The sequence below is a fragment of the Equus caballus genome, chromosome 3 (assembly GCF_041296265.1).
Source record: "Equus caballus isolate H_3958 breed thoroughbred chromosome 3, TB-T2T, whole genome shotgun sequence".
NCBI classification, from domain to species: Eukaryota; Metazoa; Chordata; class Mammalia; order Perissodactyla; family Equidae; genus Equus; species Equus caballus.
Genome location: NC_091686.1, coordinates 89,973,169 through 89,986,299, shown reverse-complemented (window position 1 = coordinate 89,986,299; position 13,131 = coordinate 89,973,169).

The following is a 13,131-nucleotide window of genomic DNA, read 5'->3' as shown; positions in this document are numbered from 1 at the left end:
GAAGACGATGCAAGGCTATTGCATTAGGGAAGAGAGGCCAGAACTCTGTCTAAACTCAGCTCTTCTGATATAAAGGGCTGGAAAGCTGTAAGAGAGAGATTGTAGGCTATCTGTGACTAAGGGTCCTTCCCCAAAGGAAAGGTAAACTGAGACAGGAGGTAGTTTCACAACTTGGAAAAAGGCTCCCCCTGAAGTTAGCCTCCTACCCGCCCACAGAAACTGGGAGATAGAGGTGTGTCTTCCTTGATGATTACATTTCAAAGAGATAGTTTCCTGGTCCTTGAGCAAGACATTCCTGGGCTGTAAACTGACAGGCTTTTACAAATATTTCCATCTCAAAGACGCAGAAAAAGAATTTACAATTACAGGTGTTCTAAAGTAAATACTCTAGGAAAAAGGAGGTCAGGGGCCCACTCAGGAAAAAACCTGTCTAAAGTTTAGTCAAGCTGAGGGGAATGTTAAAGCCTGTCTCAGTCAATGTCATAAACATAAATTTTTTTGATGGGATAGAGAACATTTTTAAAAATCTGATTAAACAAATAAACTAATGATCCAAATAAAGTATAAAAAGGAGTTGGCTGGCAGAGAAATTTGGCTGTTCAGTGAGCTTTTCTGAAGAGCACAGCTGTACAGAGAACATGTGTATGAAGAAATTATGAAGAATATAGCCAAGACTGAATGATAAAGGAATAATGTTATAAAGTATTGCCCAAGTGTGAAAATCAACAATGTGCCTATGATTTACAGAGCCTTGACTTGGTACTAATATTTTTGGCTACCTACAATTTTCTAAGAAGAAGAAGAAAACTCAAGATACGTTTTTTAAAAACAAGATAAAAGAAAGCATGAGAGCAGCTATTTGAGTCAGGTATTGTACTGTTAGTAGAAAGAAGACAGGCTCATCTAACCTCAGAATTATTAACTCAGAAGATTGATTTTAAAATAGGAAATGCTAAAGCAAACATCATTAAAAGGAAATTAAGCCTCAATAAGAAAAATTATAGCAAGAGTACCCAGAATTTAAAATAAATTTAAGTATTCAGCCTCAGATCCCCAGAAGAGATCTCAAAGCTCAACTGTTTAACATATCTAAGAGGCCTGGAATACTTGCGAATGGGGTTGTAAAAGCTATTCTAATAATCTTTGAGAAACCATGGAAAACAAGGAATATGTTGAAAGATTTTTGACTTCAAGAGTGCAAAAGGGAAAATCTTCTTTTAAATTTTATCAGCCAAACACATGTTGACTGTATGATTCACGTGCAGCCTCGACATTTATTTCAGTTGATACGTTGGAATGACTGCTGATTACCCATATATAAGAATCGACTCCTTTTATTTTTCAATTTAAAATTTACAATGTCTCCAAATATAAGACTATTTTGAAAGGAGAGAAGAGGAGCTTGAGATGTTGCCTGACTTCTCAGAGAAAATACTCTCGTGGAAAATCTTTTGATGTAAATACGAAATAATCATAAATCATCTATGTCTTACCAAGACTTAAACAATTGTTTTTGGTGTTTTAACAATACTAGAATTATTTAAATAAAATATTAAAAGTGTCTTTTCACTTATTAAAAACTCTCCGTTTTTACATGTAATAAAAAATAAGAGAAACCACAACCAAATATTTGCTGTATTCTTCATGTTGTTACCATTTTTACATCTCAAGCAAATCTTAGGTAGGACTTACTATCAATGTTTTATCTAATAATTTAGAATTTCTCTTTCACCAGCAGTAATTTAAGAATATTATATAGGTGAAGATAGAATTCAGAGTCCCATTCTTTCTTTCTTTCCTATTTTTTTTTTTTTTGCTCATCTTAAAAAATGAAAACAACCTTTATCATTTCTCTTCCATTATCAAAATATGTTCTCAAAAGAGATTCTAATAGTAGGGGGCCAGCCTCATGACTAAGTGGTTTGTGCTCCATTTTGGTGGCCCAGGGTTTCACTGGTTTGGATCCTAGGCGTGGACATGACACAGCTCATCAGACCATGTTGAGGCGGCGTCCCACATAGCACAACTAGAAGGACCTGCAACTACAATATATAACTATGTACTGGGGGGCTTTGGGGAGAATAAGAAAAAACACTTAAAAAAAGATTCTGATACTAATAATTTACATTTGAGCATAAGTTTAATTTAATTTCTTGCCTCCTCCAAAGGTAATTGCATTTAAGTGGTTGAACTACCTACACTGTATCCTTTAGGTTTTCCTTCATTCCCTAACGATACGAGGCAAGTTAGATATTAACCTGTGGTTGGAGTAACTACAGGTGTAGCTCGGGCTCAGTTAGACCTGCTCTTTCATTTGTTCAAGTGCCTGCTTCGATCTCGGCTCATCTCACTTTTGTAATCATAAGAATGCAAGCCTTCCATAGTCTTCTCCTTTTTATCATGCCTTGATTTTCCATATGGTTGTGGTGATCTGTACAGACATTCCTAAATTCACTGATTTAATACTTCCTATTTCTACTAGCTAAACTTGGTATACTGTCTTCATACGAGTCAATAGATTTCTATTCCAAACAGCCCTGCTGGAATGAATGTACTTATCTGATGTTGAAGGTATTTCAGAAAACAAAACACAGTAAGACATATATTCAGGGGGAATGGGCCTTCCCAATGTCCTTGAAAAGGCATTGCTTTGGTATACTTGGTTATATATTGATGTATAGACATCAAGCAAGGAAATCTATGATGTTTTCACAAATCCATCCTCTTCATTCTTTCCTCTCTGCAATTGCCTTAGGTAATGCCTCACCATTCCTCACCTGATTACTGCCACAGATTCTTAACTGGCATCCCCCTCTCCAATATTTGCTTCCTAAAATTTAGCCGCCACAATGTTGCCTATCAAAAATTCAGAACTTACCATGCCACCTTCCAGCTTAAAATAGTTTAAAGGCTTTCTATGATACACAAGTCGCTTCATGACTTGTAATCTGTCTCTTCAGACCTTATCATCTCACCATTTCTGCACTTACCCTATGAAACGTCAACCAACTACTGTTACTTTCTGGAACACACACACCATTCTCTTTCATGCTTCCCTGCTTTTGCCACCTCAGTTCTTCTGCCTAGAATACTTGTCACCCCTCTTCTCCTCCCGGCTGACTTCTTATGGTTCTTCATGGATTATCTCCCTGAGAAAGTTTCCATGCTCCTCTTCCCTCTCTGCTGGGCTGTACTCCTATAACAGCCTACGAATAACTGCATAAGAGTACTTACCATGTAGGATAACAAGCTTTTGTCTACTTCTGTATCTCTTCCACTAAGCTATTAGTCCTTTAAAGTTAAAGTCTTTACTGTATACATAGTGTTTCTCAATGCAAGTGCTATTAACAACATTTTGTATGGGATAAGACTTCTTTATGTGAAATGTTCTTAACATTATAAAACATTTTGCATTCATGGCCCCAATGAAATATTTTGTAAGACCTCAAGTCAAATTTCCAAATGCCCGTTAAGTAGGTGCCACCATCCTTAGTTAAAAACCATTACTCCACAGCCTCAATATGTGGTCTAAAGGGGAAAATCAAATGTGTGTTGAATAAATAAAAGAATGGATAAATGAATGAATTAAGGAATGGATGAATAAATACCTTTGTCTTAAAATGAATTAGAATTTTCCTGTTGGTTTCCAACAAATTCTAAATGCTTTAGCTGTTTTTCCTCAAATATCTCCAATTACTCTGAACCAATTCTTCCTTTAGGCAATGTCTAAGTGACAACTTCTTAAATGATGATGATGTTAATAATACAGATAATATCTTAATTATTTTAACTTCTTAGTCAGATAATTTTTTAGTTATTATAGGTTTTCTGTCATCCTTGAAGCTTAACCTGTATATACTCACAGCTTTCATAAATAGAAAGTATTTTCCTTTCTTATAACAGATGCTGCATAACAGACAGCTGTTATTAAAATGTTCCCATTCCATGAAGTATGACATATGCCAACATTTTCCTCTAGATGTGTGAATGTAGTTGAAAAAGCACTAGAATTTCCAACAGATTCGTCCCTAAAATTGGTGAGTATGTGTTGTTTTGGCAGAATAGAGATAATGCATTATGAATTGGGCTTTTATGAATACTTTAGAGTTTAGATCATGTCTTTAAATTGAGTGAAAAAATTATATATATGGAAATAGTAGTTGTCTAGTCAGTAGAAAATTATTACTCTATCAGTCTCTCACTGTAAAACTAAGAAGTTTAGGTATTTTCTGTTATAAGAGAGAAAAATAATTTCTATCTATGAAACTTGTGAGTATACATAGGCCGTCTTCAAACTTAAAAAATCTATATAAAATTATACGTTACCTGACAAAGAAATTTATGTATATATATATATATATGTATACATATATATGCACACATACATATACTTTTGCCTTGGAAATGCAATACCTTTCCTTACTTGCTTTAGAACACACACTAAAAAATACATTGAAAGGTCCAATAAAGAAGCATCCTTAATAGATAATCTAACAAAAGCATTATATGAACAATGAACACCATCCCTACTCTCTACCCCTGAATTTTGTGGGCTACTGCGACAACTTATTTTCCTCTATAACCAATGCCCTAGCCATATCATTCAGTTCTCTCACCTGTTAGCACTGTCTTCCCCAAGAACCCCAAACCCAATACTGGAAACCTGAGAACGGAAGTAAGTTACAAACAAAGCATGGAATTTAGAGTCAGAAGACTAGCTTCTGTCATTTTCTAACCGACTGATCTTTGAGCAGGCTACTTAGCTTCTCTGAGTCTGTTCTTTCATCTATAAAACAAAGATATGAGTAACTTCACCTTAGAAATCTAGAAAAGGTTTGTTATGTCCAGATAACTAAACTGTGCCCAGCATATTAGGTTGTCACAGGAATTCTGCAAGTTTGCTCTTTAACTTCCAATATTTTAACATTGAAAGCTGGACAACAGTCCATAATCAAGATACATCCAGGTTAACTTAGTGATCTCCCTTACTAGACCCGGACTATCTACCTTCACGCTTCTTTACCATGAGTGAGAAAGAAATTTCTTTCTTGTTTTAAGAGCAGTTTCAGTTATATACTCTTATGAACCTAACCATACCTGAAACAGAACTTTTTACTAATTGGTACCTAGACTCCATCTTTTTTTTAAAAAAAATAGCTTATACTGTTTACCTCCACCCTTGATCATTCTTATGTATTCCTGATCTCAATTAATAAAACATTACCGTTTACAAAATTACCCAGTATGGGAACCCAGTGGTCATGCTACATTTCTCCCTCTTCACTTGAATGTCCTATAAGAACTTTAAATTTAGTGTGCTCAAAATTGAACTCATCCTCCTTCCCCTAAAACCCATCTTTTCTCTGTTCCTTGTTTTGGTCATCACCTCCCCAGTCACCTTAGTCAGAAATGGACAGTGATCTTAAGACTCTTATTTTGTTTTAATGCCTCATACATAATCAGTGACCAAATCCTAGTGCTTTTGTTTTCTTAGCCTCTCTAATACCCATTCTCTCTTCTCTTAACTCATTATTCCAGGCTTACCCAATACCTTTCAATAGGACTCTCCAAATAGCCTGCACCAATCCAACTCTCACTGTGTTGTGTTGTCAGAGTGACCTTGCTAAAATATGAACTCAATCATATACTCAATTTCTCCCTATTGTCTACAATGCAGACATTTTCTTTACATGCAAATAATGTTCTCTCCTTCCTTCATAAAATTTCCCAGTTTTACTCTCATGTCATCAAACCCTGCCACCTACTACCCTCTTGTAACTTCAACAGATTTTAAGATAATTTTTTTCATTTGTTGAATATTTAAGTTTTTGGCTTAAAGTTATTTTCCCAGCAGAACTTCTGTATTTGTTCTTGAAGATTTCAATATCCATTTGGATGTCACTTCTGATATCCAAGTCCGTCAGGCCTTAGCCTATCAATTGTAATTTTTAAAACATTTTTTAGTGATTGCCCTAGAGTTCATTATATACATTTAGCACAAGCCACTTTCAAATCTGCTTCATAGATAGTGCAAGTATCTTATAACAAAAAAGTATTCCTAATTCTTTCCTCTCTCCTCTTATATCATTGCTGTCATTCATTTATATATAAACTATAATCATCAAACACACTGTTATTATTATTTTCAACACATTGATAATCTATTAGATCAATTAAGAATAAAAAAATAGAAGTTTTTATTTTATTTCACTTATTCCTTCCCTAATGCACTTCTATTCTTTATGTAGGTCCAAGTTTCTGTTCTATATCATTTTCCTTCTCTCTGAAGAACTTCTTATAACATTTCTTGCAGAACAAGTCTACTGGCAACAAATTCTTTCAATTTTTGTTTGTCCGAAGAAGTCTTTATTTCTCTTTCACTTTTAAAGGATAATTTCACAGGATACAGAATTCAAGACTGGCAGGTTTTTTTCTCAACTATTTAAATATTTCATTCCATTCTCTTCTTGTTTGCGCGGTTTCTGAGGAGAAGTTGATATAATCCTTATCTTTGTTCCTCTGTAAGTAAAGGGATCTTTTCCTCTGTCTTCTTTCAAGATTTTTTCCTTGTCTTTGATTTTTTCCAGTTTGAATACGATGTGCCTATGTGTAGTTTTGTTTTCTGGCATTTATCCTGCTCAATGTTCTCTGAGCTTCCTGGGTCTGGGATTTGGTGTCTGATGTTAATGTAAGAAAATTCTCAGTCATTATTACTTTAAATATTTCTTCTGTTTCTTTCTTTCTTCTCCTTCTGGTATTCCCATTATGCATATGTTGTACCTTTTGTAGTTGTTCCACAGTTCTTAGATAGTCTACTCAATTTTTTTTTAGTCTTTTTTTTCTGCTTTTCAGTTTTAGAAGTTTCTGTTGACATTTCCTCAAGCTTAGAGAATCTTTCCTCAGAGGTGTTCAGTCTACTAACAAGTCCATCAACGATATTCTTGATTTCTGTTACAGTGTATCTCTGGCATTTCTTTTTGATTCTTTCTTAGAATCTTTGCTTACATTACCCATCTGTCTGATAATTTCTAGTTTGATAATTCCAACATTCCTGTCATATCTGACTCTGGTTCTAATTCTTGCTGTGTCTCTTCAAACTGTGTTTTTTGCTTTTTAGTATGCCTTGTAATTTTTTGTTGAAAGCATTCACGATGCCCTGGGTAAAAGGTGAATAGGTGAATAGGTCTTTAGTAATGTGGTGGTAAATTGTGGGAGAGGGGAAGTATTCTCTAGTCCTATGATTAAGTTTCAGTATTTTAGTGAGCCTTTGCCGTTGGACTGTGAACTTCACAAGTGCTCCTCAGTTTCCCACCCCACTCTTTGGGGAGACAAGATGGCTAGAGAGAGCTGAAGCTGAGTATTGAACTTCCCTCAGGTCAGTTAGGCTCTGAAAAAACCCTAATAAGTTAGGCTCTGGTAGACAGTTTCTCTTAAGGGCAGGCCTGCTGAAGAACAGAATGCTCTGGCTGCCTTTCTCTTCCTGCCGCCACAAGCATGAGTATATTTTTCTCCAGCCTTCATTGTGAGAATCTAGTAGAGTTCTTGGAGGTAAAACTCACACAACTGTGGGCACACCTCCCTCAGACTGGATGCCACTTGAGGTTTTTATCCCTCAGATTTTCCCACACTGAACTTCCAAAAATTCGCTAATTATAGTTCAGTTTTTCCTACCTTAGCACTGGTTCCCATGGAGATTTCCAATGGCGAGTCTGTGTTCTGGTAAGTCATGATTCTCTGTATTTGCCTGTCTGTCTTTCCAATTTTGAGGGCAGCAATTTGCCCTGTGACCTCAGTTCTCTGACAGATCAAAGAAGAGTTGGTTTTCAATTTGTTCAGCTTTTTACGTTTTATTAGGATAGAATGATAACTTCCAAGCTCTTTAAATGTCAGGCCAAAAAAGTCCCATGAGTTCTCTGACCTCTTTGATGACTTGTCCTCCATCTCACTTTAGCCAGTTTACCTCCATAGCTTATCTCAGACTTTGTCAATAGCCACGACTGGAAGCCTTCTAATAATCTCAATTTAAAGTATTCCACTTCAGATCACCACTTCTTTTCTTTCCAGTTTTTTTCCACTAACACATCAACTCCAAAAATATCTTCACTTTACTATGACCTAAATCTGGTTGACTGTACCATTTTTCTCTGCCCCTCATCACTGATATATGACAATTTCTAGTTTATTGTTTAGTACATAGTTCATCTCTATAATCACTGTCTTGAATAGCTATGCAGTATCCGTGTCCCTTTCTCATTTCTCCAAGTTATTTGAAAAAAATTCCAACCTTTATTAAATCTAATTCTTTGTGTTCTCTATTTCTATACCTAAGCAGTTGGACATTGTTGAAGAAAGCACTCATCCATGATGACTGGTCTCACTTCTGCTTATGACCACAAATTTTTAGTGCATCCTTAATGCTCCCCTGCATTATTTTATATTTACTCATTTACACCCCTACTCTCCTAGACAGGTATTTCATAGTTTCTTCCTTCTCTTCAAACTTCTAACTTTTATTGCTTCATTCTTACTAACTTTGCTTCCTGTTTCACCAAAAAAATACAAGCAATCAGAAGATAATTTTCACAAGTTCCCACTATGACATTTCCCCATCTAGCTACTTCTATCACTATACATTCTGTGTTCCTCCTGTTACTACGGATAATTGCCCCTAGCAAAGTCTGACCCTTCCACTTGAGCACTAGTAATCTTGAACCTACTTAACGAATTCATTTTAGTCATTTTTCTCTTCTTCAATCTAGAAAACAAAAAGCCAAAAACCTCTCTTGATTCCACATCACTCTATGTCTACTATCCCATTTCTGCATATCTCATTATAGTAAAACTCCTTAGAAATGTTGTGGATCCACAATATCCTCATTTCTTTCAATTCTTATTCTTTCTTGAATTCGATACAATCAGGATTTCTTCCCAACACACCTGTGAAATTATTCATTTTTAAGGTCATTGATGACTTCTACGTAACTAAAACCAATAACCAATATTCCATCCTCTCCTTGACCCATCAGCAGTATTTCAAATAAGTATTCATTTATTCATTTTCTTTGAAATAATTTATTTAATTTCTGGAACACTTCTGATTTTACGTCTATCTCATTAGCTCCTTCTGAGTAAATTTGCTGTTTTTATCTTTTCTACCTGACCTCTAAATGTTGAGATGCCTTAGGGTTTAGTCCTTAAATCTCTTTCCTCAACTATACTCTTCCAGTCTCAGGACTTTAGCTACTGACTACAATGAACAACTTGAAAATTTATCTCTCTTGCTAGGCTTTTACTTAGAATTGAACGTACAAGTGCTTACTCAGTCTCTCCACTGTGATGTCTATTAGATGTCTCAAGTTTATCACAATCAAAACAGAATTCCTCTTCTTGCCCTCCAAAGTTCCATCTTCACATCTTCTCCATCTCTGTAAAATTTCACTCTACGCTTCCATTTGCTCAGGTCAAATATCCTGGCCCAAATGTCTAAATAACTATCATTTTTCTCCAGGACTCTGTCAATAGATTTTAACTAGCCTACTTGCTTCTGCCCCTGTCATCCTCTACAATATATTCAACACTGAAGCTAATGTGATCATTTAAAATTTAATGCAGATTATGTCACTCTTCTGCTAAAAACCTTTAATGGCTCTCATCTCACTCAAAAGAGCCAAGGTCTCCATATCGACCTATACAATATGAAGTTGTTACTGCTCTGACCTCATTTGCCACCAGTTTTTCCCTCCTGTGCTTTGCTTTGGTCACATTGACCTCCTCACTCTTTCTTGACATGTTGGCATGTCCCTGCTTCAGGTTCTTTGCATTTGCTCTGACTAGAACTCTCTTGTCCCATCTGTCCAAATGTCTTTTTCCTCAAATTTAAAGAATAATTAATAGAATTTATTTCTTAGAGAAGTTTTAGGCTTACATAAAAATTAAGTGGAATTGACATAGAGTTCTCAAATACCTCCTCACCTCCACCCAGTTTCCCCTGTTATTAGCATCTTACATTAGTGTGGTACACTTGTTGCAATTGATGAATAATATTGATACAATGTTATTAACTAAAATCCATAGTTATCATGTTTACATTAGGGTTTATTCTTTGTGTTATAAATACTATGAGTTTTGAAAAATGTATGATGTCAGGAATTCACCATTACAGTATCTTACATAATAGTTTCACTGCCCTATTAATCTCTCATACTCCATGTATTCATCTCTCCCTCCCCTTGAACTGCTGGCAACCACTTATCTTTTTACTGTCTCCATGATTTTACCTTTCCAGATACGTGGAATCACATAGTATATACGTACACTTTGCAGATTAACTTCTTTCACTTACCCATATGCATTTAAGGTTCCTCTTTGTCTTTCTGTGGCTTGATATCTCACTTCCTTTTATCAACAATATTCTCTTGCATGGACGTATCATAGTTTGTTTATCCATTTGCCTGTTGAAAGATATCTTTATTGCTTCCAAGTGTTGTCAGTTATAATAAAACTGCTATAAACATTTGTTTGTAGGCTTTTGTGTAGACATAAGTTCTCAACTCAATTGGGTAAATAACAAGGAGTATGATTGCTAGATCATATGGTAAGTGTTTGTTCACTTTTATAAGAAACTGTCAAATGACTTTCCAAAGTTTTCTTTAACTTCTCAGAATTTTTATTCAAATATCACCTTCTCAGTCAGGCTTTCCTTAAAGTTCCTACTTAAAATTGGTTGCTAATGTCCTTCAACCATGACCTTGAAACTCTACCCATTGCCCTTATTTCAAAGCACTAATCACTATGTAACATATCATATATCTTACTTACTGAGGTGTCCTCTCTGCCCTTCCCTCATCTGGTGCCACTAGAGTCTAAGATCTATGAAAGTGGGAAATTTTTTCCTATTTTTTTCTTTAAATTTTCTATCGCCAAAGCCTAGAATACTAACAAGATCACGAGGGCTGTTTGAAAACATATTGTTGAACAAATGAATAAATTCAAGGTCATATAATTATTAAGAATTGTGTAAGGTCTGAGATTTTAGCCTACTTAGAAGCTAACAAGTTAGTCTACCGTAGTTTCATGGATTCTGGCAGAAGACATGAGACTTCTGGATCAGAGACAAAGGATTGTATTCCTTGCGGCATAGCAAGCAGTATGAGCTTCATTTGCATAATAGTTCCCCTTGTTTCCCAAGTCCCAGGGAACCAATATTGAAGTGGGTCTAGGTGGTGGTTGTACACATAGTGGGTTTCTATCACACCTGAGCAATCCCAAGATTAGAGAAAGCCAGCATTTTATAACAGACTGCTTGTTAAGCAAACCTACCAAATCTTTGCCCTGGAGAAAGATATTATCTTCGTTATACCAGGCACTGAACAAACCTTATCTCTGCTCCAAGTCTATTTGCAAACATCCTTGAAAAGATAGTGAGTGCCTTTGTCTGCAAGGTGTGCAGGAACACTAGAGACTATGGAGAATTGTCTCCCAACAATAATGATCTAGCTCAAATTTATCTTACACAGCATTTTCCTACCCATTCCTGAAGTAGTATCAGCATCCTGAACTATTTGGAGATTCCCAAGTGCATCACACCTCTTTACATCTCTCAATGTCTTTGCCTCTTTTCCCTGGAAGATATTTTGACATCCCATTCCACCTGGTATCCTCCAGTTTCTAATTGGTATGTATCTTTCTTCCTTCAGGACTGAAGTGGAATGTCAGTTTCTTGTTAAAGCCTTCCTTGAGTATCTTTGGGAGTAATGACCACCCCACATCAGTGCCTGCATTGTATCTTATACTGTCGCCTAAAGTTATATGTTTATATGTACAAATGCCTCTTATTGGCAAGTGGCTCTCTCTTGCTGACTCTTGATGTACTGCTGAGGTACAATCTGTGGTGGAGATTTGCAGGCTAGTTATTACTAACAATAAAGTACTGGGATTTGCCTCTGCTGTGTTACTTAAGTAAATTTGAACAGTTTCAAGATCGTTTTTATTTAAAAATGCCACTTGCCTACACTTTTATTTCACTACACTCACTTAAATGAGAAAGAAAATAGGAGAGTAACCTCACAGGGACAAAAAGTGTCTAAATTATCTAGGCCCAACAATTTCCCAATTTTTTTCCTGTATCATTAAGACAACTGAAGAACAGTCCTATTTTTTATTTTTTTTTCTAAATTATCTAAAAACCTGTTCAGTTCCGAGTTTGACATTTTGCCATGCATGTAACCCCCCAATTTGCTCCTAAACAGAATCCTATAGTGCAGAATCAAATTGCTGCCAGATGTATTCTTCCACTCAAAATAATAATTCTTAAATTTCACCTTATAGAAGTAATACAATGTGACTATAAAGTTATGCTTTTTCTATACTTTATTAAAAAGGGAAAAAATAAAACAACAAAACAGCTGTTTTGATAACTTTGGGGCCGAGATTCTTGTAACTCGCTGTGCCTTGAAAGTGAAGCAATTGCCTTATGTTTCATTGCTCGATGTGCGGAGACTACCACAAATTCTCCTAGGGTGAGTTAGTGGCAGGCCTGCCGTTTTAATTCTCCATTGTCTTCCGTTAATTCATTTGTTACAATATTGCTAGAATTTTTATGTTTTTAATATTTAATAATAGGACAGTTTTTTGCTCATTCTCTTCAGATAGCTGTCTGGATTTTCTAAGTAGGGTATATAATAATTGTTCATACTGTTGGTTCATACCACCAAAGGCATCCTTGAAGATATCAAGTAAATAAGCCATCCTGCGAAAAACAAAAGAAATATTGCTATGGAATTCTGAAAGCTTAAATGGAGACCCAGTACTATTAAATATAGTGCTTAGTCTAGAAACAATTCATATGATACCTTAAGGCATATCCTCTCATAAAAGCAAAACTAAGTAAGTAATGTAAAATAAAAATATGGTTGTAAATCTTTCTTAAAAAATGATTCTGCTCGTTTGCAGTCAAAATGTAAGTGTAATATGCATCTCAACATCAGTGGCCAAAGTATTCGGGGGATAGGGCACACAATGTAAGTTCCCTTAGTTTTGAGGATCATATCACTATTTATGTTTTAATTTCTGAGCTAGCATCATCACTACTATAGTGGAGGTCCACTAACTGTGAGTTAAGAGGCAGCAAAA